The sequence below is a fragment of the Balaenoptera acutorostrata genome, chromosome 5 (genome assembly GCF_949987535.1).
Source record: "Balaenoptera acutorostrata chromosome 5, mBalAcu1.1, whole genome shotgun sequence".
In the NCBI taxonomy this organism is placed as follows: Eukaryota; Metazoa; Chordata; class Mammalia; order Artiodactyla; family Balaenopteridae; genus Balaenoptera; species Balaenoptera acutorostrata.
The window spans coordinates 76,221,794-76,247,739 of NC_080068.1; the positions used below are offsets into that span (position 1 = coordinate 76,221,794).

Sequence of the window (25,946 nt, forward strand, 5' to 3'; positions counted from 1 at the left end):
TTATAATTAATTATCATTCAGGTGATTTTCCACAAAGTCTAATTTAAAAAAACATATTGCAAAACAAAGTCACAAATCAGCATTGTACTGTAGAGGGAAATATTTCTAGAAATAATATACAATATTATGGATTCAAAAAACATTAAATTGAGGAAAAAATAAAATAAAAAACACCACAGAGAATTTAAATCTTAATTGTAATCATAATACTATGAAGCTTGGTGGGTTCAATCCTGCTCTAGAGGACACAAAACAAGTGTATTCTTATAACTCTGGTTCTCCTAGGTCTTCAAGACTAGAAATTTATAACCTAGGTTATAAAATTAAATTATTTTAAAAAGAGCTCCTATCACCATTAAGAAAAGAATATGTCATCAAAATCCATTGTTCAACTTCCACAGATCTAATGTTTTCAAAACTCATCTTCCACCAAAGGGAGCTTCCAATATTTTGACAAACCATGGTGACTAGTACTTAACACTAAATCTTTTTTTTTATATATATAAATTTATTTATTTATTTTTGGCTGCATTGGGTCTTATTTGCTGCACGCGGCTTTCTCTAGTTTTGATGAGCAGGGGCTACTCTTCAATGCGGTGCACGTGCTTCTCATTGTGGTGGCTTCTCTTGTTGTGGAGCATGGGCTCTAGGTACGTGGGCTTCAGTAGTTGTGGCACACAGGCTCAGTAGTTGTGGCTTGTGGGATCTAGAGCACAGGCTCAGTAATTGTGGCGCATGGGCTTAGTGGCTCCGCAACATGAGGGATCTTCCCAGAACAGGGCTCGAACTGGTGTCCCCTGCATTGGCAGGCGGATTCTTAACCACTGCGCCACCAGGGGAGTCCAAATTAGCACTAAATCTTATCACAAATTTTGGTACAGAACATTATGGTGCCCTACATATTGAAATAATGATTTCCTTTAAAGTTCCTTAGCCTATTTTCCAAGGCCCTCCAAGCTTTGACCCTAACCTGCCTTTCTAAGTTTATCTCTGACTATCCCTACATGGCCCTAGAGACCAACAAAACTGGGCAGTTACTCTTCCCTGACAAATCCCTTATTTTTCACATTTATTTCTTTACAGAATAACTTTATCATTAGGCTCTGGAAGAAACTGCTTGGGTTCAAGTTTCTCAGCATTATTTTGAAGCAAACCTCAAACATCAGTATCAATTTATACATAATTACTTCATTGTATACCTTTAAATATAAGGGCCGTTTTTTTTTTTCAAACACAGCCATGGTGTCACTCACTATCACATCTAAAATATGAACCATAATTCCTTAATAATCGTCAAATAAGCAGTCGGTATTCAAATGTCCATGACTGTCTTGTACATTTTAAAGTGTTTAGTTTAAATCAGGACTCAAATAAGAATCACACATTGCATTTGACCATGTTTCTTAAATTCCTTAAGATTTTTCCATGCCCACATTTCTTCCTTTGAAATTTATTTATTTAAAAAAAATAAGATCACTTATCCAATAAACCTTTCCACACTCTGGATTTTAATGACTGCTTCCCCATGGTGACTTATAACATGTTTGTCTGTCCCCTGTAATTCCTGTAAGCTGCTAGTTAAATCTAGAGGCTTGATCTGTTTCAAGGAAAAATTCTGGCAAGAATACTTTAGAGATGGTGGTATATACTTCTATCAAGAAGCATATAATGTTTAGTAGTTTCTTTTTTTGTGGGGGTAACAGCTATAAATGATCATTTCCTAGATCAACTATATCACTGAGGGTTCACAAAAAGGTGATATATGCATCCTATTATTCCTTCTTTGTTTATTGGCTATGATAATTTTATAGAGAGAAACACCCTCATGAACTGTTTGACTGCCCTGAGGTATAGTTCATATAGGAGAAGATGATTAAATGCTTGATTCTTTCAATGGGAAGAAAATTCTTGAAGATGATTTCTCAGGTAACAACTCTGTTAATAAACTGCCCCTAATGGAGAGGTGTGCTGTGCTCATTCTCACCTGAAAGCTAGTTAGAGGACCTTCACGGGTACTACTGAAAGAGCTTAGTATGTATGCAGTATGGGAAACCCAGTAGACTGGAATCTGACTCCCACCTGACAAATATAAAGAGCTAAAGGTAAGATGATTAGCTGTTGATGAATGAACCCAAGGACTGTGGGGTCTACCTCCACTGTACAGCTTATCAAGTCCAAGGGTACACCAAGGATTCCAGTGCATGATACGGGTCATGACAAAAGAGAGACCTTGTGGAGGTTTATATTATGTCCTATCCAACAGAACCCACTTGCATATATGGTCTGCTAGATTGCTAGCAACTGAGGAGAGAGTAAGAGGAGAGTGCATCACTTAGCACAACAGAACTACAAGGAAGAAGCTCCTAAACATGTGATGGGGGGCTCTGAAAACCTCATGAGAGTAAAATTCTTCTTTAAACACCTGCTGAACTCAGAAAGTTCAAAGCCATATTAAGTCATGTTAAGTCTTTGGTTAACAAAACAGACTGGTAGTCCATTAGAGTTATGGATTATTTTTTTCCTCTTCCACGGTATATATACTTGGCCGTAGACCAAAGTGTTAACTGTGATTGTGGCTGAGAAGTCAGACCTTTTTCCTACTGAAATAGTATTATCTTTTCCCCAGAAGTTCCACTATTTTTGTAAGAGCGAAAGTTAAGTTATAGGGATTTACTGTTTAGGGAATGAATGAGTAAACTTGTCCAGGCAACTAATGGTCTATGTCTTGGCTTATAAACATTTTCGTATTGATTTTCCTAGTTCTCATCCCACTCTGCCCTAGGCTATTTGAAAAGCTGCAGCTAAAACTCATCCTCTGCTTTGACTATTTTCTGCCCAGTCATTTTATGCTTCAGCAAAATTCTTGCTGTCCTCCTTAATGGCCTTCTGGGGATGGAAGAGCAACTTCAATAAAAGTACAGTGAATTAAGCGATGGGACCAAGCCATTAACAAAACTCTAAGCTTGTCCTAGATCCTAGAACATATAGTTCTAGTATAGCCCCTCTAGCTTTTAACATATTTCTATGCATATTATTTAATTTATCTAACAAATAGGTGTTCACATTTATCAAATAATTTTTCTGCATCAATTTAAAAAGTCGTATTATTTTCTTTTTCTTTATTGTCTGTTAATATGGTAAATTCTCTGATTGTATTTTCTTATGTTGAGATCTGGGATTACTGGGATAAACCTGATCTGAATAATGAATTATTGTTTAATAACCAAATGTTCAATTGGCTAATATTTAATTTATAATATTGAAACATGCATTAACAAGTGAAATTGGCTTATAATTTTCTTTTATTGCCATTATCTGATATTGGAATCAAGATTGCACTAATCTCATCAAATAAGCTGATAGTGCTTCTTTTCTGGAATACAATTTGTAAGAGTTTTTCCTTGAAAATTTAGTAGAAATTCCCTTGAAACAGACGGGGGCTACAAAGTTTCGGTGGGAGGGAGGTCTTTTGCCACCATTTTAACATCTCTACTGCTTATTGACCTATTCAATTCTTCTAATTTGGACACTTTATATTTTTCCAAATAGTTAATGACTTCTTATAAGTTATCAAGGAAATTCTTATATAGTTGTTCATAACATTGCTTTTGATATAAAATGTTATATCTGTAGTTACTATTCTTTTTCATTGCATGTTTCTGTTTTCACTTTGTTTTTTCGTTTCCTTGCTTAGACTTTTAGTTTTGTTGACATTTTTATTGTTTTTAATTCTTTATTTTATTAATTTCTCTTTTATTGTTATTAATTTCTCCTTCCTTGTTTCTTTCTGTTTATTTTTTTGGATTTTCTGTTACATTTTCAACTTCCTGAATTGAATGTTTAGCTTAATCATTTTCAAACTCTCTGTGTCCTGCTAAATTTACTTGAAACTATACATTTCTGTCAAAGGACTGTGTTAGCCATACCTTAGCAAATATGACATATGAGGCTTTACTGTTGTTTGAGTTGTAAAACTTCATAATTCCCTTCATGATCTCCTTTTTAGCCCCATGATTGTTTATTAATATAAAACCTGACATTTAAGATTATGTAAACTACACTTATTTCCTTTGTTAAAATTTCTAACGTCAATCAATTATGGTCAGTGAATGTAGCCCACATGATATTGATTCCTTGGAATTTACTGACGCTTCCTTTATGGTCTAGTAAATTTTCCATGAGAGAACATTTTGTAAATAATCTGTGTGATCATTTGTATTCTCAGTTGCTTCAGTGTTGAGTTGTGTTTTGCGCTTATGTGTGTCTGTGTATGTGTGTATCTTTTGGGAGACACAATTCAACCCAGTACACATGGCAAAAGGGGTTTTGCAGATGTGATTAACTTAAAAATCTTGACATGGGGATATTGTCCTGGATTATCCAGGTGCCCAGTATAATCACACAGACACACAGAGACACAAACACACACATAAATACATACATACATACATCTACGTATATAAAATAGTTCAAGCTTTTTTATTACATTACTCAGTTCTTCTATGTCTCTAGCTTGTGTTTGTCTGATTTATTTGTCAATTTATGAGGGGAGCATGTTAAAATCTCTTGCAACATATGTTGATATATCTATTTATCCCCACCATTATGCCATTGTTACTTTGTATATTTTGAGGCTATATTGTTAAAGCATCTATATAAATGCTGACTATACCTCCTTGCTGTATTATTTTCTTTAACATGCTCCCCTCATAAATTGACCCTAAGCGGCATCTGATCAGGGAGGGGGCAGCCATTACTGGCGATGGCAGAGGTAGCACATCAGAGGCGGTCTGGGTCTCTAACGGCAGCCAGACCAACACAGTTCACATGCTGACCTTCACCAAACACCCAGCCAGCCCCTCTTGCTCCAGCACTGCTCCCCTCTGTGGCAAGGGTGCTGATGCTGGGAGGGGAAAGAGCACACACTTAAAGGGAACTGAGCCAGCTGAGGCCAACCCTCAGGGCTTCTGCTCCGGCAACATGGGACCTGCCCCTGTCTCTATAGAGTGGTGACAGCCACTAACCAAGGGGAAGACCCACCTCACACCTGGATCCGGCCCTAGCCACTCCTTCTCCAGCCCCACCTCCTACCAAGGTGATAGCTGCCAGCACATCCTGAGGAAAGATGTGACTTGTGTTCACACCAAATCCAGCTCTCCCACCAAAGACCCTGAGCACACACACACACACTGTATAAGGATGTTCCCACCTAAGGACACCCCTTTAAGACCGCCATAGGTAACTGTTCACCTAATTTCATTGAGAGAGAGAAAGTTAAGCAAAATGAGAAGATGGAGGAATTTGCCTCAATTGAAAGAGCAAGAGAAAACCCGTGAAAAAAAACAACTAATGAAACAGAAGTAAACAATTTACCAGGTAAAGAATTCAAATCATTAGTAATAAGAATGCTAACTAAATTAGGGAAAAGAACAGATGAACACAGTGAAAAATTTAACTAAGAACTAGAAAATAAAAAAGAACCAGTCAGAACTGAAGAATACAAAAACTGAAATGAAAAACACACTACAGAAAAATAAACAGTAGACTAGGTGATACAGAAGAGCACATAAGAGATTTGGAAGATAGAGTAATGGAAATCACCCCATCAGAACAGCAAAAAGAAAAACAAATTTAAAAAATGAGAATAGCTTAAGGGATATTTAGGCTAACATCAAGCGAACCAACGTTCACATTATAGGGGTCCCAAGAGGAGAAGAGAGAGAAAAGGAGATTGAAAATGTAATTAATGAAATTAAGCTACATGTAGCACTTGTTACTTAAAAACACCTTTTCTTTTGACTCTCTTGTTTGTATTCTGTGAGTACTACTGTATCCAAATCACTTTAGGGATTCAACCTACCCATAAGGAGGAGTAAAAATGAAAAATTCCTCATAAAAGAAGAGTTCTGAGAGGAAAAGCAATTTGAATTGATGTCTACCAAGCTTTTCTTCAGACAGTTTAACCTAGTGAATGCTTCTTATACAATTAAAGAGGAATTGTAAGGAATCTTTTTTTCTTTAAACAAATTACTTACAGTTTGGTAGAGTATTTATTACTCCAGCTCCACAAAATTTAAAAGCATAATTACACACACACTCATTCAGAAGCCTAAATAATGAGACCCCCAAGAATTACTAAAGAAAGACAATGAGCCAAACGATACATACGCATGAATTAGAACTACTGGAACCACTGGGTCCCGAATATAAAAGAAAAAGAAAAAAAAGAAAAAAAAAAAAAAGAAAAATAATATCCTCAAAGAGATAAAGCAGGAAGTTTGGGATTGACAAAAACAAAAACAAAAACTGTAAATCACTATATTGTACACCTGTAACTTATTATATGATATTCTACATCCACTATACGTCAATAAAAAGAAAGTGAAAAAAGGAGAAAAATATATTTTATATACATATATAAATTATCTAAGATTTCCTTCATGTCCTCCTTCCTTTACTTCTCACCACCAAACATAATTCGTGCTATAAGTATTTGTAGTACACATGCTGGCTCAATATACTTTTTCTTTTCTTTTTTTTTTTTAATAAATTTATTTATTTTTATTTTTTATTTATTTTTGGCTGTGTTGGGTCTTCGTTTCTGTGCGAGGGCTTTCTCTAGTTGCGGCGAGCAGGGGCCACTCTTCATCACGGTGCGCGGGCCTCTCACTGTCACGGCCTCCTCTTGTTGCGGAGCACAGGCTCCAGACGCGCAGGCTCAGTAGTTGTGGCACACGGGCTTAGTTGCTCCGTGGCATGTGGGATCTTCCCAGACCAGGGCTCGAACCCGTGTCCCCTGCATTGGCAGGCAGATTCTCAACCACTGCGCCACCAGGGAAGCCCTCAATATACTTTTTCTAAACCACTTTATTGAAATATTATGGCATATTACAAAAAGCTATATATATTTAATGTATATAATTCTAGGTATTTAGAAATATACGTACATCCATGAAACCATCACCATAATCAATGCCATAAGCATATCCATCACCTCCATAAGTTTCCTCCCACCTTATTCATTTATCTATCTACTATCTATCTATCAAGATCCTAACATAAGATCTACCCTCTTAGAAAAATTTTAAGTATACCATACATCATTTTTTTTACAATAATCAAAATAGTATGGTACTGGCATCAAACAGACATAGACCAAAGGAACAGAATAGAGAGCCCAGAAGTAAACCCATACATATAAAGCAAATCGATCTTTAACAAAAGTGCTAAGAATACTCAATGGGGAAAGGATAGTCTCTTCAGTAAATAGTGCTGAGAAAACTGGATATCCACATGCAACAGAATAAAATTGGACCCTTTTCTTACACTGTACACAAAAAACAACCCAAAATGGATTAAAGACTTAAATGTAAGACCTGAATGCACAAAATTCCTCGGAGAAAACATTGGGAATAAACCTATTGACATTGACTTTGGCAATGATTTCTTGGACCTGACAACAAAAGGACAGGAAACAAAAACAAAAATAGGCAAGTGGGATTACATCAAACTATAAAGCTTCTGCACGGGAAAGGAAACAACAAAGTCAAAAAGGCAACCTGTGGAATGAGAGAAAATATCTGCAAACCATATATCTGATGAAAGGTTAATATCCAAAATACATTTTAAAACTCCTTCCTATAATTCAATACTAGCAAAAACAAACAAACAAACAAAAAACAACAACCTCATTTAAAAATGGGCAAAATACCTTAACAGAAATTTCTCCAAAGAAGACATACAAATGGCCAACATGTATATGAAAAGGTACTCAACATCACTAATTGGGGAAATATAAATCAAAACTACAATGAGAGATCAGCTTAATATTCTTAATAACGCATTTTAGAGCAGAGCCATAGTTTTATTACCTGTGCATATGATAGATAACCAGATCCAATTCTCTCCTGATAGCCAAGCTCATAAAAGAAAAGGATGTTATTCCCTAACAGGAGGGCAGCAGAAAGGAAGGCAGCTAGGGACTCTGGGATCAGCCTGTCTTGTATTCTTTAGGCTTTCTCAAGATACACATTCTATCTTTTTGTGTGCTGAATGATGAACAAAGTTGAGTACACTCTGCACACTCTGAGCATTTTTTAACCATGGAATTATTTCTTCCTTTCCAAATGGAACTTCATGGTCTCTGTGCCTCACGAGTGAGCCAGCTTTGAATGAGCATGGACTAGGAACCAGGAGACCAGGTTCCAAATATTCCAGCTCTGCCACGGAACTTTAGACAAGTGATTTAACTTCTCTGTAAAATGAGGATAGGGATACATCACCACAAACACTTCTCAGGATTATTTTAAGGATCAACTGAGATCACATAAACACTCAAAAAGCCTAAGGTCTATCAAGGAACCTTGTGTAGTTCTAGAAATATAACACTTGGTATAAAATGGAAAGTGTAATATTCCAGCTGTTAAATGATGAAGAAATGTTAGTCATAATTTTTTTCAAACCCCTAAATAATGAGTCTAGGCAATGCTCATCAATGATTACTAAGATCACACACACAAAAAGAGAAACAAACAGACATTATTCATGTATTCCTGAAAAAAAGACCTAAATCAGATCAAACCATCAAGCCAAACTTCTAGATCAAATTGCCTGTATTCAGGATATACAGGCGGCAAAAATACATGTTAAATGACCTCACAAAGAAGCAATCATCAAAATCCAAAATTCAAGAAACTCTACGAGAAACTGCTTTGTTTTTTCAACAATTTGCTAAGGGAAAAAAGATTGGGGGAGTTTATAGATTAAAAGAAACTTAAGAGAAAACTTAAGAGACATGTGAGAACCAAGTGAATGTGTGAAGATTGTTTGGAAATTGATTCAAACAAACCAAGATTAAAAAACCATTTTGGAGACAATCAGGGAAATCTGAACACTGGATATGTGTTGATATTAAGGAATTGTTGTCAGTTCTTTAGATGTGATAATGGTATTGTGGTTATGTTTTTAAGCAATTCGTTATCTTTTAAAGAGACAAACAAATATTCATGGATGAAATGATGTAGTATCTGGGAGTCTCCTCAAATAACCAGAAGGTGCGGGGTATGGGGGCTGCAAATAGAAGTGGGTGGGGACAGACATGAACCTCCTAGTGAACATACCCAGACAACGAATTAAAATAAGGAAATTATAAGTATAGTATATAAGGTATACAGTAAAAATCTGTTTTCAGGAAATCTTGAACATGCCATGTTCCCCGGGGAGTAAATTAATACTCACCTATCACAGTCATAATTTACAATATCACAAGTTCTAACAAGTACTTAGGAGTTGAAAACCATAAAACATGGAAACATTATTATTTTTAACACTAAATTTTGAGGTTTTAAATATGCATCAGTGAGAGGAGTGTCTATCTCCACTGCAGACTAAACAGTTTCAGGGATACCAATTTGTACTTTCTTCCATTTTTTTCAAAATATAATTGGAAAGGTGGGCTTTATCTTTTCAATAGTGAAGGGTGAAGGAAATCTTGGGAGTTCTTGTGAGATTTATGCTCACTAGCCATAACCCTCAAAAAACAAAGTGTTCTCAGGATTTTAGGATATTTTTAAAAAACTGGTTTGTGGTGTTCTATTTGTTCCTCAGGTTCCCAGCCCCTTGACCATGCATGATATGGACATATTTCAGCTGCAAATTATTTGCACTGTTAAACTTTAGAGTCCATAAAAATATTCATGCTGCTAAAAAATTTGAAATGCTAGATTTCCAGGAAGAAAAAATGAAGGCAAATTACCGGCCAATATTTCTATTTTTAGCAGATTAAATAATCATAATATAATTACTAAGACTTCAAAGCATCCAGCCTTTATACACATTTCCTAAAAATATATATATAATACTAGAAATTTTTGGAACAACCTTTTACATGGAAAATAAACACTCAGCTTCTGAAGTCCTCAATAACACATAGTCCTCCTAAGTAAACAAACACCTTTGGCTTCAATTCTTAAAGCCCACAGCAGTTTAAAAGTAATTCTGTAATTAGATGATGTCCCAGACAAAATGATAAGAAAATCCCAGAGTCATTCCATCTCAGCCACATGACTCTAGCCTCCTTTCATTAAAGGATGGGAATCATGTTAGTTTGCTAGAGCTGCAGAAACCAAGTACCATTAACTCAGTGACCTAAACAAAAGAAATGTGTTGTCACACAGTTCTGGAGGCTCAATGCCCAACATCACGGTGTCGACAGGGTTGTTTCTGTCTTTTGGCTGGGAAGAAGAAACTGTCCCATGCCTCACCCCCAGCTTCTGGTGGTTTGCTAGCAATCTATAGCATTCATTGGCTTGTAGAAGCATCACCTTGATCTCTGCTTTCGTCTTCACATGGCATTCTCCTTGTGTACATGGCTGTGTCCAAATTTCCCCTTTTTATAAGGACACCAGTCATACTGGTTCAGGACCCTCCCTACTTCAATATGACCTTCTTTTAACTAATTACATCTGCAACAGCCCTATTCTAAATAAGGTCACATTCCGTGGTGTGAGAGGTTAGGACTTCAGCACATGAATTTTAGGGATAAACAACTCAACGTATAACAGGAATTAAGGTAATTTATTTGCTCAGATGGTATACAAACTCAATTATACAGGACATACAAAAAGCAGAAAAAAAAACATTCAAATTAGAGAGGACCTCTAAATATCAAAGTTGTACAGATCTATTCCTTTTTTTTTTGACTGGTAACGATTTATTTTCCAAAGTCATTCCAGCACCTCTTACCTCTTTCTATAAATGTGTATACCAATAGCACAAGGGCCACTGCAGCTTGGCAAAGAAGATTCACCTTGGTATGCCCAGTGTTCATTATTGAAGCTCAGGCTTCCCTGTATCTTTTCAGGTTTTATGTAAGAAAGGGTCACTACTTCCAAGGGCCTCAAAAGGTCACCAGAAAGGCTAGATATATTAGGTATCAAGGAGAGGTAGCCAAATAAGCGTGAGAGAGTGGGCAGTAAAAATGGATAAATATTCCCACCAACGATCCAGATGTACAAACTCTTCCATCATTTACATCCACAGCCCACCACAGACTATTTATTTATTTATTTATGGCTGCACTGGGTCTTCGTTGCTGCGCATGGGCTTTCTCTAGTTGTGGTGACTGGGGGGCTACTCTTTGTTGCGGTGTGCGGGCTTCTCATGGCCAGATCTATTTCAATAATTCATTTATGCACACATTCAAGAAAACTTGTTGAATAATACCAATGATGTAAAGACACAATCAGGGATAAAGGAGCTCACATGCTATTAGGGAAAACCTGACACAGGTACCCTGCACAGACAAATAATATTTTAAATGTTTATTCAATACTTATTTGGTGGCAGTGGAAAGAAACATATCCTATTAATAAAATTATATATTTTCTTTATTCCAAAATCATTCATTAAAACTATAATTAACATTTGCTTTTGGGACTTCCCTGGTGGTCCAGTGGTAAAGAATCCTCCTTCCAATGCAGGGGACATGGGTTCGATCCCTGATCAGGGAACTAAGATCCCACATGCCGCGGGGCAACTAAGCCTGCGCACTACAGCTATTGAGCTCATGCGCCTCAACTAGAGAGCCCACGTGCCGCAAACTACAGAGCCCATGCACTCTGGAGCCCACACGCCACAACTAGAGAGAAGTCTACACGCCACAACAAAAGATCCCACATACCACAACGAAGATCCCATGTGCTGCAACTAAGACCCAACGCAGCCAAAAAAAAAAAAATTTGCTTTTATTTGGAAAATTCTTCCTGTTCACAGTTTTCCATCATTCATAATTAAATACTGTTAATAAGTCATACTCATTAAGGATCAAGGTAGATTACAAGACTCTAGTTACAGCTAATTGTTCAACAAATATTTATTTGAAAGGTCTTTTTCCTCTGGCTATCATGTTGGCAAAACAGTTCCTCCTTTCTTATAGTTCTTGATCTCTTTTCAGTTTTCTTTTGCAAGTTTCAAATTAGATGAAGTCTTGGGAGGCATACTTAAAGATTCAAACTTTAGATAACACAATAAAGCACTTATTCTCATCAAATAGCACTGCCCAATTCCAGAATTTTAGATGTCTATGTGTGCCAACTTCAGGGAACTCTCACTGGCTGGTTTCAGAGTGGGCGGCACAACCCAATGTTCCTGTGTATCCCAAAGACATTACATGGAGATAAAGAGCACCGGGGAGGAACTTCTTTAAAATTTCCAGTTGTTAGTCCCGTGTAGTTACAGGTAGAGAGCAGGAAGAATATGCATTTTTCTGGTTGTGTAAGAAATTATTTATGGAACTGTTACATGATGAACACCATATTTCCCATTCATTCCGGTGAGATTTTAGTATTTCCTTTTGAATTGGAGCCCCAGGAAGTTTTTGATGTGCACCTTAATTAGTTTTGCAAACTAGTAGAGGACATGACCACATAAATCAGGGAATCTCAAGACTGGACACACCTTGCAGGTAGAGGAAAAATCCAGAACATCCCTGGGGTCTGTCTTTCCCCAGGTTTATGCAGTAGGAAAATCAACTGTCGAGTGGTGCACAGACTCTGGAATCGACGTCTGAGCACAAATCCCAATTCTGGCATTAACTATGTGACCTCGGTCAAATCATTTGACCTTTCTGTATCTCTTTTGCCTCTTGTACAAAATGGTAATAACATCAGTGCCTGCTTTGTGGAGTCTTGTACAGATCAAATATATTAACACCTGTAGACTGTTTAGAACAATGCCTGGCACATACCAAGCACAAATGCTAGCTATTATTAGAAGTTTGTAATTGAACAGTGAACTATTTTGTTGTGATGTTACATGTTGATTTGAACTTCAAACAAGCGTATTTCTTAGCGGGCATGGAGTGGGCAGTGAAGCAGCTGGGCATACATTCTACTCAATAAGCTTCCTAAAAGGGAAACACTGCTCTCTCTCTCCAGGGTAGCTCCACCCACCAGGAAGATGCTCTCTGACCATGCTGATCCTGTCCAACAGGTTTCAAAAAGCACTTTGCTAAACAGAAGAGAACCACCCAGCATCCTAAAGCACACTCAGCTTACTGAGCCAGGCTCTTACTTTTTCTCAGTTATTCTACCAGACATCTATTAGGGATCTTCCCTCTATCCCCTACTGATGGAGGGAAGATAAGGATCAGTTTCATCGTTGTGTTGTTGCTGTTTAACCTGAAAGCATGTGTGTATGGGTTTCTTGACATTAGACACAACCAAAAGTTACAAGAACCTGAGACACATTTGTAACCATGTCTGAAACCTCAGAGCCCTCAGCCACCCTAAGATAGACCTGGTCTGATCACTCAACAAATGCTTATATCAGGAGCTGTAAAACAGGAAAATAACTTTGGAAAACCATAATAAAGAGTCACAAGTTATAAATTCCATAAAATGAACCAAAGTTCATGCGAGGGTAGAAGAGGGAAATTACCATGTAATTACTAGAGGAAGTAAACAAGGGAGAGGAAAGGGACTAAGGTTAGAAAGATTCTACAGAGGAAGCATTTGACCTGGGTCTCGAAGAATGTGTGACAATGATTTGCAGCTTCTTATCTGCCCTAAGAGAGGTGAGGAATAGACCCATTTCCAACATTAAAAATAGCTCACTGTAACAGTGACTACAATAGAACCAGGTTTACTAGGAAGAGAGTGGCATTAATGGCTTGAAAACAAATTCATCCACTTACTCACTCACTAATCCCTACACACTCATCATATACAGAATCACTAATGCAAGGAAAACAGACTATCAAAAAGGCACAGATACACGATTATCTGATTGGACATGAGCACAGAATTACAAGCTGCGTGGTTAGGAATAAAAGATGAAAATTTATATTGTGAAAATATTCAAATGTAGGATAGCCTAAGCTTTCAAAACAAAGTCTTGTTCATTTTTCTCAGGTGCAGGAAATGTCTAGTCCTGTAGAATTCCTGAACTAGGTGGGTCTTGCAGAAAAGGTAGGGGGACGGAGCAGGAAGGAAACCTTTTTTTTCTCTTCTCATTTTCAAGTTCCTTACAGCATATGTCATAGGAACTACTCTCTCAAGACAGGATCCAGCCACACATGTAATGCCATCCCAAGGCAAATGTACACGGCTTTCAGTTTATTTGATATTTGGTATTGTCTGTGTTCCCTTCCATGAGACCAGGGAAGTCTCCCTAAAATGAAACCAAATGAAAGCAAACAAAATTCTCCATATTCTTAGAAGGTATCAACAACTCTTTCTTGACTACAGGAAGAGTCCCAAATTCCTGAGCTTGGCTTTTAAACCCATCCAATAATCTGATCAGACCCTTATCTTTATCTCCTAATTTGTAGAGACAACTCTCCTGACCGTTCCTCAATTGTATTCTCTCCTCTCCATCCGCATATTTATTTTTTTCTTTTTCACCTAAATAATACCCATTCTTTAAGTTCCAACCCATGCCCCTCCTCCTGTGATGAGGTCAGCTATTGTTCTGAATCTTATGTAGAAAGAGAGGGTCCAGCCTAGGGAGGGTTGGTTCCCGGAAGAGTGAAATGCTTCTTTTTTTTTTTTTTTTCACACACACACACACTGTATTTTATTTTTACAAGAGATAAATAGACTGACACCAAGCATTGTACATGGATGACCACAACAAAAGCAACAATGATTGCAATTACCAAACATGAAACACACTCATACTATGTCATAATATTGACATTCAGTCCAGTAATCCTCCACTGTAACAGCTCCTTTACTTTGCAGTGAAAATTGATTTGTATATTCTTTGCCTCTGAGTCCTTGTGGGATTTTTTTTTTTTTAATTCAAACAGAAAGTCACAAAAATTATACTCATCCTCATCAGTTCACTCAGTCCCATGTAATTAATTTTTTTGTTCATCTTGATCTTTTGTTAGCACTTTTATGAGTTCATCAGTGTTTCATTAGAGTTCTGAAAATGCTTATTCATTCAGTTCAACAGTACAGTCAGTTACCAGAAACCTGTACTTGTCAGAGTCTTTTCCATGAATTCCTTGAAGATGAAACCCTTTTATAGGAACATTTTTGCGATAGCATCAGAGTACACCCAGAACTGTCTGTAAATGACAAAAGACTTAAAAATGACCACGGTTAAAGATTTGATTAAAGTTCATAATAATGCAGTTGACAAGAAAATTAGTTATGAAATGCTTCTTGAGAAGAGCTTTCACTTCATGAACAGCAGAGGCCTGGGCCCTCTTCCCATGTCTCACCAGTGTCCCAGGTTATGGCAGGGCCTCTCAGAGGTGGGCGTGCATAGGTACCTTGAACACTGAGCAAAAGGCCTGATGGAATAGAGCAAGAAAAGACTTCGGGACTGTGGGTAATGGATCCCCTGACCTTCAAGGGGCCACAGAGCAGGTCAGCGATGACCATGAAAAACTAAGACCAGAAGTAGTCTTCAGAGTTCCTGCGTTTCTTCAAATAGAGAGGATTCCTTAAAATGACTGAAGATGGTTTTCCCCACAAATTCTGTTGGGTGGGGGCTAAACCTATTAAAGCTGATTTAAAAAATTTAAGAAATATGCGATTTGTCACACCTGAGGGCAACAGACCACATTCATAACTTTGTTCTATTTGGTTTCTCTTATTCTTTTAAAGTAGATTCCCTCTCTTCATCTTGAATACAAAATGTTTCCCATTTCTATGGTACAGTCTGTGATATGTAAATCGCCACACAGCCAAATTAGATAGCAAGGCAAAGATTACTGGGTATGTCATTATGCTGAGGATGCCATTACTCAAAGATAAATGAGGAGCACTGGTAGACTCAGTAGAAGGAAAGTGGCAGAAATGAAACTGGTATGAATCTCTCAGTTCCTTCCTCTGATGTCATCCTGTACATCTTTATGGTTCGTGAGTCCCCCGAATGACTGTCCTCAGTCAATTCTGCTGTACAGAAATGGCCAAGTTCTTTAGCATATATCAGAAGATTTTGATAGTAAGTGGCAGGTGGGAGATACCTTAATTACTACAACTTAATTATAAAGTGGCATGCGACTATGAAAGCAAGACTTAACCCAACTCTCTTGAATGTTTAAACAGTTAGTTAGCAAACACCAAAACACTTTTTGTAACTCCAAGGAGAGTGCCACTCTCTGCCCCCAGCCACACTGACTCACACCTTGCATGAAAACGTCAGTGTACCCCAAACGCATTCTGAAAGCAGAATTGATCAGCCTTGAAGTTAGGTGGACTTACTCCTCCAGGAATGAGGGATGCAGAGTGGGTGAGGGGCCGGAACCTAGCCTCCGCTACTGAAGGTGTTGTATCAGACAGCTGAGTTAGTGCAAGAGTAATGGGGCCTGTGCAAACTTGTAACCAGCTGTGTATGTTGAATGCTGCTCATTCATCAAGGGAAAATTATTTCAACCATCCTTATGCCACTGACAAACTCTCTGCTATAAATATTTTCCCAGATTTATTGAGGAATAACTGACAAATAAAATTGTATATATTAAAAGTATACAACATGGTGATTTGATATACTCTGTGAAACGATTATCACAATCAAGTTATTTAATATAACCACTTCACATGGTTAAGTCGTGTGTGTGTGTGTGTGTGTGTGTGTGTGTGTGTGTGTGTGATGGAAATGCTTAGGATCTAAGCTCAGCAAATTTCAAGTATATACTAGTCACCATGCTGTACATTAGCTCCTCAGAACTTGTAACTGAAAGTTTGTACCCTTTGACCTATATTGCCTCATTTCTCCTACCCCCTAGACCCTGGCAATCACCATTCTACTCTCTGTTTCTGTGAGATTGATGCTTTTTTCTTTATTTTTTTTTTTTAGATTCCACATATACATGATACCATACAGTATTTGTCTTTCTCTAACTGGCTCATTTCCCTTAGCATAATGACCTCCAGGTTCATCTATGTTGTCACAAATGTCAGTATTTCCTTCTTTTTCGGGGCTTCATAATATTCCATTGTGTGTGTGTGTGTGTGTGTGTGTGTGTGTGTGTGTGTGTATACATATATATACACACACACACTAGATTTTCTTTATCCATTCATCTGTCAAAAGACATAGGTTGTTTCCGTATCTTGGCTATTGTGAATAATGCTGCCATGAACATGGAAATGAAGATATCCTGTTTTCATTTCTTTTGGATATATACCCAGAAATGGGATTGCTGGATCATATGGTAGTTCTATTTTTAATTTTTTGAGGAACCATTACACTGTTTTCCATAATGACTGTATCATTCTGAGATTTTGAGAATTATATTTAAGCTAAGTGCTATAGACTAAATGATTGTGTGTCCCTCCCACCCCAAATTATGTGTGGAAGCCTTAATCCCCAATGTGATGGTATTTGGAGGTGGGGGCCTTTGGGAGGTAATTAGGTTTAGATGAGGTTATAGAGTCTCCACGATGGGATTAATGCCCTTATAAAAAGAGGAAGAGACCAGAGCCCTCCTTCCCTTTGCTACGTGACGACACATCAAGAAAGCAAGCCTCTGCAAACAAGGGCTCTCACCAGACAGCAAATCTGCTGGCACCTTGATCTTAAACTTTACAGCCTCCAGAGCTTTGAGAAATAACTGTTTGTTGTTTAAATCACCCAGGCTATGCATTTTACTATAACAGCCCAAAGTGAATAAGATACTAGGTAACTCCCTCTGGATGGCTGTTGATTCTTCCTAGGGTCTTTCAGATGCCATCCCTAAGGTACAGAGGTTACTTATACATGCACTCAGATAACACTGTTTATACTGAAATAATTTTAAATTACAGACTATAAAATATTAGGGTGTTGTTTTCTGTGTATTCTTTGCCAGTAATTGTTCATATACACAAAGTTGATAAGTTATAACTAGGATAAATATCTATTTTAAAGATGAGAAAACTGAAGCACAGAAATCTATTTACTAATTTTGTGACAATTCTAAGCCTTAGATTTTTCATTTGTATAATATGCTCATTGTGATAAATACAAATGATAATAGATGCAAACTTCTTTTCTCAGTGCCAGGCATTCAGGAAGCATTCAATGAATTATAATTTCAACATTCTAAATGAAATATAAATGAATTTTTGAGCCTTCACTTTAATATCTGAGAGTATTGCCTCTAGGCAGTAATAGAATTTTACTCTTATACAAAAGTTTAGAAATAATTTAAGACCAATTCCTCCAAGAAAGAAGCTTAAAGAAGTTTTTTACTTTCCTGAGATAGCATAGAAAATCTTACTATAGCTAAAGCCTGACAAGGGTCTAATATTGGCTGATAAAACAGGACTAGCACATTTATGAATTAAATCCTCTTTATGTTTTATTTAGCATAACTATACTCAATGTATGACATCCCAAGAATGTTCTATCCCCCATACCTGTGTTTCTTAGAAGCCATCCCAAGCATCTTATTAGAGCAGCTTGTTCATTTCTCTCTGGCTATTTTCATTATCCTCCTTTTGGTGTTATGTCAGGAGATACATGACATCATTCTAGAGGGTTGCCTTGTGGCTCTATCTCTGACTTTAGTCCACCACTTTCAGTCCTGGCCCAATGCCAGTTTACTTCTATACTGATTCACCAGCTGGCAGGAAACCAAAGTGTTTCTAGCCCTGGGGACTACAAGAGACAAAATGAAATGGAGATGGCAGTATAGAAACCCGAAGTCAAAGGCTCCCTTCCAACTCTTAGCCCAAGGTTCAATTTAGAAGGAATATGTGTAATCATGCCAGTAGACACTGGGAATCTTACAGAGTATGCTGAGTAATTTCTGGCCTTTCCATAATTTCTGGCATGAACAATGCATTAAAAGAATACTAAATCATCAATGACTTTTTTCCCATTTCTAAAACTGTAAAATCCAAACTATTTTTCCTTAAAGTCTTAGATTTGAAATGGATATTAGAGGTTTTAATACAGTCTCCCAAACAACATCAACTTTTTATAACACTCCCCTCAGGTGGCAGCCAGCTACATTGTTTGACAGACCCAGTTATTAGAAAGTCCTTAGTTTCATTCAATAAAATCTGCCTTTCTGTAACTTTCAGGTGCTGGTCAGAAAACCAATCCTAAGACCACAGCATTTCAAAGTCGGCAAGAGGGAATTACCTGGCAGTCCAGAGGTTAGGGCTCAGCGCTTTCACTGCTGTGGGCCCAGTTTCAATACCTCGTCAGGGAACTAAGATTCTGCAAGCTGCGCAGTGGGGCCAAAATTTCAAAAAAAAAAGAAAAAAAAAACACGTTGGCAAGAATCTCAAGACTGTTCTGCTCTCTAGAATGTCCACAATCAAATTAAATCTCCTTATCACATTACAACCCATATTAGTTAGCTTTTGCTGGATAACCAATCATCTCCAACATCCTAAACAACAAATATTTATTGTCTCTCATCTGAGTAATTCTTCCACTGGCTGGCTCAGATGTGGCTGGATGGTCTAGAGTGGCCTGATTCACATGTCTGGCAGTTGTCAGGCTGTTGGTTCTAGAGGTGACCTCAGCTGGGACAGTTTGTCTTTGCTCCACATGGTATTTCACCCTCGAGTAGCCACTCTGGGCTTCTTCACATCATTATCTCAGGGTTCCAAAGAGCAATACTTTTTCAGCCTGTGATGCACGATGTTTGCTAATATCCTTTTGGCCAAAGCAAATCACATGAGTGCACTGGGCTAGAGAGCTAAGTTCATGTCCTTCCCAGAACCTCATAACGTGAACTTGTTTGGAAACAGGGTTACTGCAGTTGTAATTAAGTTAAAGTGAGGTCATACTGGAGTCGGGTGGGGCTTTGACCAACAGGACTTGTATCTTTATAAGAAGAAAAGAAGAAACATAGAAACACACAGGGAGAATGCTGTGTGATGACCGAAGGGGACCAAGGATTACCATCAACATCAGAAGCTAAGAGAAAGGCATGGAGCAGATTCTCCCCTGGAGCCTTCAGAGAGAGCATGGCCCTGCCAACACCTTGATTTCAGACTTCTAGCCTCCAAAACTATGAGAGAAAAAGTTTCTGTTATTTTGAGCCACCCAGTTTGTGGTAGTTTGTTATGGCAGCCCTAGGAAACCAATACACATGGCCAAGCAGAGATTCAAGGGACAGAGAAAAAACCATCACCACTACTTCTACTAAAAAGAAGAAGAGAAATGCCACTTTGCAAGGTGACGTGCACAGGGATGGGAAGAATCTGCAGCCACATTTTCAATTTACCAGAAAGCCCTTCGAGCATACGACACTTATATCCCCTTCTTTGTCATCCTTTCCAGGATACTTCCACCCAGTTCCTACAACAAGGTCTCAAAACTCCTTCCATGTAGGCTGCTTTCTTGTTGTACTACAAATTTGTCCATATCCCTCTTAAAAGGTAGGGCAGTGATTTTACTGTACACTCTGGATGTTTCCTCTTGAGCAGCACTATTGAGTTCCATATTAGTTAGGCTGTGTCTGGCTGCAAGTCATAGAAAAATCTGACTAACAGGGGCTTGAAATATAATACTCCTTACTGTTTGGCTTAACAAGAAGTCTGGAGACAGCTGGTGCCAAGTTTGGTAAATCCAGAACATCAGGGGTTATGTCAAAATCTCTGAAGTTCTCTTAATCTCCCCTGAATGGCTGCAAGCGGTCCGCCTCAGCTCTGAATATCATATTTCCATGTGGCCATGTCCCAAGTGGGGCAAAGGAGTGGACGGAGGAATGAGAGAGAAGTTTCCTGACTTGCCTTTGTCATGTCGTCAGGAATGAAATTTTTCTCAGAAGTCTCTCAGAAAATTTTCCCAGTCTCTCTGGCTAGAACTGAGCCATATAGCTAGTCCTTGCTCCATGGAGGCTTTGAGAGCAAGTTCCTGCTTTGTCAGCTCTACTGGGGGCACCAGTAAGGGAGAAAGCCATTGGGAATGGCTGTTGGGTATAGTTCTTGGGCAGCCAACCAAAAGTGTCAGACACACCTCCTCAGAAACACATGACATTTTGAAGCAGGCATATGAATGTGGTCACTTTTACGTAAGGGATTTTTAGAGATCACAAAGATTTTCGCCAACTCTTTAAATTAGCAAATAATGTACTCATCATATAGGATAGGGAATAGAGAATAGGAATTAAGCATGAGGGCTCTGAAGTCAGACTATCTGGGCTCAAACCTCAGCTTTTAATTTACCAGATAAGTGACCATGGGTAAATGACTTAACTTCTCTATGTCTTAGGTTCTGCATCTCAAAAAGAAAAATAATAATAGAACCTACTCTTAGGGTTGCAAGGATTAAATGTATTACACTTGTTACAATGTCTGGCACATAGTAAATATTCAACAAATATCAGTCATTACTATTATCCCTATGTCCACTCCAACTGTAGGATAAGGTAAGGACCAGATATGAAACAAGGAACAATGATGTTAGTGTACATATATTTACATTAAAAACCTACAAGAACACAAAAGAAACTACTAAAAGTGATTACCTCTGGTAGGGAGACAGAGACTTTTTAGTGAATACTTTTATATATTCCAATTATGAGAATATATATTATCTACGCAAAAAATATTTCAAGTCCCCATTATGTATTTAAATCAATTAGGTCATGATTTCATGAAATCATAAGACGAAACATTTTCCCAGATGTTAACAGTAGTTACCTTTGGTGATGTGAGTTAAGGATTTTATTTACATATTTTTACCTTTCTGGAACTCTTCTGTAGAAGGCAGCATAATGACCCCTCCCCCACAACTGAAAGATGTCTGAAATGCTGGAATCCATGAATATGTTAGGTTACATGACAAAAAAAGAATTAAGGTTGCAGACGGAATTAAGGTGGCTAGTATTTGACATTAAATAGGGAGATTCTCCTGAATTATCAGTGGACTCAATAACACAAGACTCCTTAAATGTGGAAGGGGGAAGCTGAAGACTCAGAGTCAGTGTGATGCTGATAGAGACAGAGTAAAGGGACCAAGTAGGTGATTAAATAGCTAATCCCACTGAGGGATCATAAGTAAAGAAAAAAGTATGGGAGACCCCTGTAAGTTAATGATCACTCAAGAAAGCAGGCTTGCCTACCAACAAAACCATGCAACAGAAGCATGAAACATGCCCAAAAATAATAAAACAGTGGTGAAATGAGACCCGCATCCTGACCAGTGAGGTCAGTAAGCTAATGATCCCTAGGACATGCTCTTCTGTGCACACTAAAAATAAAAATATAAGGAAAAGGTGACATTACACTGAAACCTGAGATGATTTACCATTTTTAGCGTATGTTACCGCCTTTTTGCTCATTTCCATTGTGCTATGACAGTCCCAGTTTGACCATGTAGGGACAAGAAAACTCCCCTTCCCAACATGGAGGAGGAACTGATGATGGAAGCTTGACATCTGCTCAAGAATAAGGAAGAAGGTGATCTTCTCCCCCTCCCCACTTTTCCTTTGATTATAAAACTGTAGCTCACCAAGTTCACAGGGCAGCACCCTCTTGCCCACCCACCTGTAAATCTCACAAGCATCCTATTCTAATAAATCACTTCTTGTCTATCACTTTGCCTCTCACTGAATTCTTTCTGCACTTAGACATAAAGAACCAGGGCTCCTTGGAGCCCCCTGAGACACATTTCTGTGGTTCCAATGCCATGTGAGAAAGACTCAACTGGCCATTGCTGGTGGGGAAAGAGGCAGGGGACAATGAACAAAGGAGTACAGGCAGCCTACAGAAACCAGGAAAGACAAGAAAAGGGATTCTGCCCAAGAACCTCCAGAAAGGAATGTAGCCCTTCCATTTCCTGGATTTTAGCCCAGTGAGCCCCATTTTGGACCTCAAATCTCCAGAATTTAAGGTAGTAAGTTTGTACTAAGTCACTAAGTTTACGGTAATTTGTTACAGCAGCAATAGGAAACTAGTATATATGTCCCCAGTGTTTAAATGAGAATGTATCATTTTAAAAATCAGAAATAAATAAAATTTAAAGATTTTATATATACATACAAACTGGAAAGGGGACCAGAGTACTAAATAACATTTCCTTAATGTATACATGGGATGACACACACCATTAGCTTGTAATTGCTCAGAGACATGGCCCTAAGGCACCCAGGCAATCCTCAAAAGGCACAAAGAGGCCAAGAGTGTGCTCTCACGTGCCCGGTATTGATAGCTTTCATTCTACCCATTCCCTACTCCTTCATCGACTAATCCACAGCCAGCAGGCATGCTGTATCTACCTAGTCTTCAACAGAAGTGCAGATTTTACAAAAAATAGGAAAATCAAACTGTAAAAAGGAAAGACATGTTGAAAAGACTGCTGATACAACATCATTGTTTGAACAATAGGAAATGTTCTAAGACACCAGATAGAAATCTGTTTTTAATGTGATATACTTAGTTTCCCAGAGAACAGAAAATTGCCCGTTATAAATGCACTGTCATGATGACAATTGGAAAAAGAACAAAACTGCACCAAATTCCTTTGTTTTTCATTGTACCTTTCAAACCTAGAGACCTAAGAAAGCTTTACACTGAAGTAGCTTGATGTTTTCTTTTTTCTTTTTTTTAAATTTATTTTATTGAAGCATAGTTGATTTATAACGTTATGTTAATTTCTGCTGAACAGCAAAGTGATTCAGTTACACGTATCATACATTCCTCTTCATATTCTTTTCCATTATGGTTTATCACAGGATATTGAATGTAGTTCTCTGTGCTATACAGTATGATTTTTTTAAAGGTGAAAAGTAAAAGCAGTTGGAAAATCTTCTTTAAAGAACAGAGTGAAGCAGTTATTATATGAGAAGTGTTAAACTTTTTCTTAAACTGTTTATTTCCTTCCTGATTATGAAAGTAATATATACGTATGGTAGAAAATTTATAGGATACAGAAAAATACATAGGAGAAAATACTAATCATTCATATTCAAAGGAAATCATTGCTAAAATCTTTGTCATATTTTCTCCAATTTTATAGGATTTTTCATAGTAAAGCTATAATAATATATACACAATAGCATACACAATTTTGATTTTGATTTTTTGTTAACATTATAACAATAGACTTTAATACTGAATAAAAATTGTAGTACCACCATGATTTTTATATTGCATAATTTTCATATTTGCAGATGTACCAAAATATATTTACACCTCCCCTAAAGTTGAATAATTAGGTTGATTATAACTGTACATATTGACAAATAATGCTGTAACCAACAGCTTTATATGTAGATTTTTCTACATTAAGAATTGTTTCTTTAGGATCAACAGAAGTGGAATAAAATAGCTTAGGATTGGAATAGCTAAGTTGAAATGTAAGAATATTTTTGAAAATTTAATACGCATTGCTAAAATTCTTCCTGAAGATGTATATGTTGATCTTCAAGCAGTACTTGAGACAGTCTGTATCACCAACTCTCACCAGCTGAGTATTATTACTTTTAAATCTTTGTAAATTTGATAAACAGAAAATAATATTTCCCTATATTTATTTTAATTTATTTTTTAGTTAGGTTAAACACTTTCCTCACTTTTTATTTGTATGTCTTCTTTTGTAAATTTTCTAGTCACATCATTCGTCAATTTGTTTTTTAGGGTTAATGTATTTAGAAGAGTTTACAGCAGTGGGCCAGAGATACAGAGCAAATGACAAAATCAAATAGTTTATTACGGGGTTAGTTTCAGATCAGATACACCCAGGGAGCATCCTCTCTGACAGCAAGAAATGGCAACCACATAAATGCTGTCACGACCCAGCTCTCTGCCTCCAGGGATGCTCTTCCAAACATCACCCCGACACTGGATGTTTGTACTCACAAAAAATGCCTAGTGAATGGCAAGCCATAAATTACCTGTCTGCACTTTCCTAAAAATTCTTACTTTCAGGAGCAAGTTGGTGGTTCCAAGAAGTCCAGACATACCTTATCTAGGAGATCTCTAATAGAAGGAAATGGAGGTAGGCAGAGCAGGGCCAAGAACACCCTATAGGAATGAGAAGGTTCCCCAGTCTATTGCATGGCCACGGGGATGACTCCCTTTAAAAAAGAGGGGGGGGGTCCCCTAAGAGCTACCACCGTGGGATGAAGAGTGAATCAATGAGTTTCATCAGTTGTTTGTTCTCAAGAATATGAATCACAAGTGGATTTGCCCTAATGATATTTTTAGAGTGGCTTCACGTAATTTTCATGAATACTTTGTATATTGACTCTTCACCCTGTTAATAGCTTCGTTTGGTTTAAGAACAATGTAACAAGCACCTGGGTTTGAGGGAGTTTTGGTTTGTTTATTTTGGGGTTTTTTTTTTTGTTTGGTTGTTGTGGCTTTGGTTTTGGTTTTTTTTTTTTTGCTTGGGAATAGCTAAATAAACTAAAATAGATGGTTTCATAAAAATAAAACTCAACATGGAATTACAGCTTCAGGGAGGCAGGGATGGGGGAGGGGTGTGGAGGGTTCTGGGTGGATTTTCAGGTCAAAATCTCATCCACTTGAGAATTAAAAGAAAAAAAAAATGTATATCATGAAAAAAGAGAGAGGGTCCCTTATTGAGCAAGATACCCTATTGGTAGTTTTACATGGTATCTACTCCCTGAGACCTCCACTTGGCAACTTAGAATGATATATGTGCAGCGAAACACTACTTTTTTTTAGAACCCTTTAAAAATGTAAAAATTTGTGTCAGAGACCATGTATATTATTTTAGGTTACTCTGGTTTCATCTAAAACAGAACCCCACTAAAAATGGCTTAAACAATAAGGGTATTCTTATCTCAAATAAAGAGAAGTAGAAAATTAGGTTGGTCCAGGGTGATTAATTCAGTGGGTCAACAATGACTGGACTCCAGTTGGAATTTCTGTGATTTTTGGAGCTGTCTTCTTAGGGTTTTCAGATAACTTCCATGACCCCAAATATCATGTCTTCAAACAAAAATGTCCAATAAGACATTTGACCAGGGAAGGAAATACTTCCCAGAAGCCTGCAGCGGAATTTACCTTAAAATGGAT

General features: G+C 37.6%; 1 protein-coding gene across 8 annotated transcripts in view; it reads right to left on the reverse strand.

Annotated features, from left to right (window-relative positions):
- Positions 1-25,946, reverse strand: part of GRXCR1 (glutaredoxin and cysteine rich domain containing 1) — a 336,269-nt gene that overhangs the window by 257,898 nt on the left and 52,425 nt on the right. The window contains exons 4-5 of one of the 8 annotated variants that reach the window (XR_009008471.1): positions 19,087-19,171; positions 15,010-15,517 (exon numbers count right to left, since the gene is read on the reverse strand). The exons of the other annotated variants lie outside the window; for them this stretch is intronic. The gene's annotated coding sequence lies outside the window, so the exon portion shown is untranslated. Of the gene's footprint in view, positions 1-15,009; positions 15,518-19,086; positions 19,172-25,946 lie in introns of those variants that run through there. 8 annotated transcript variants of the gene reach the window in all.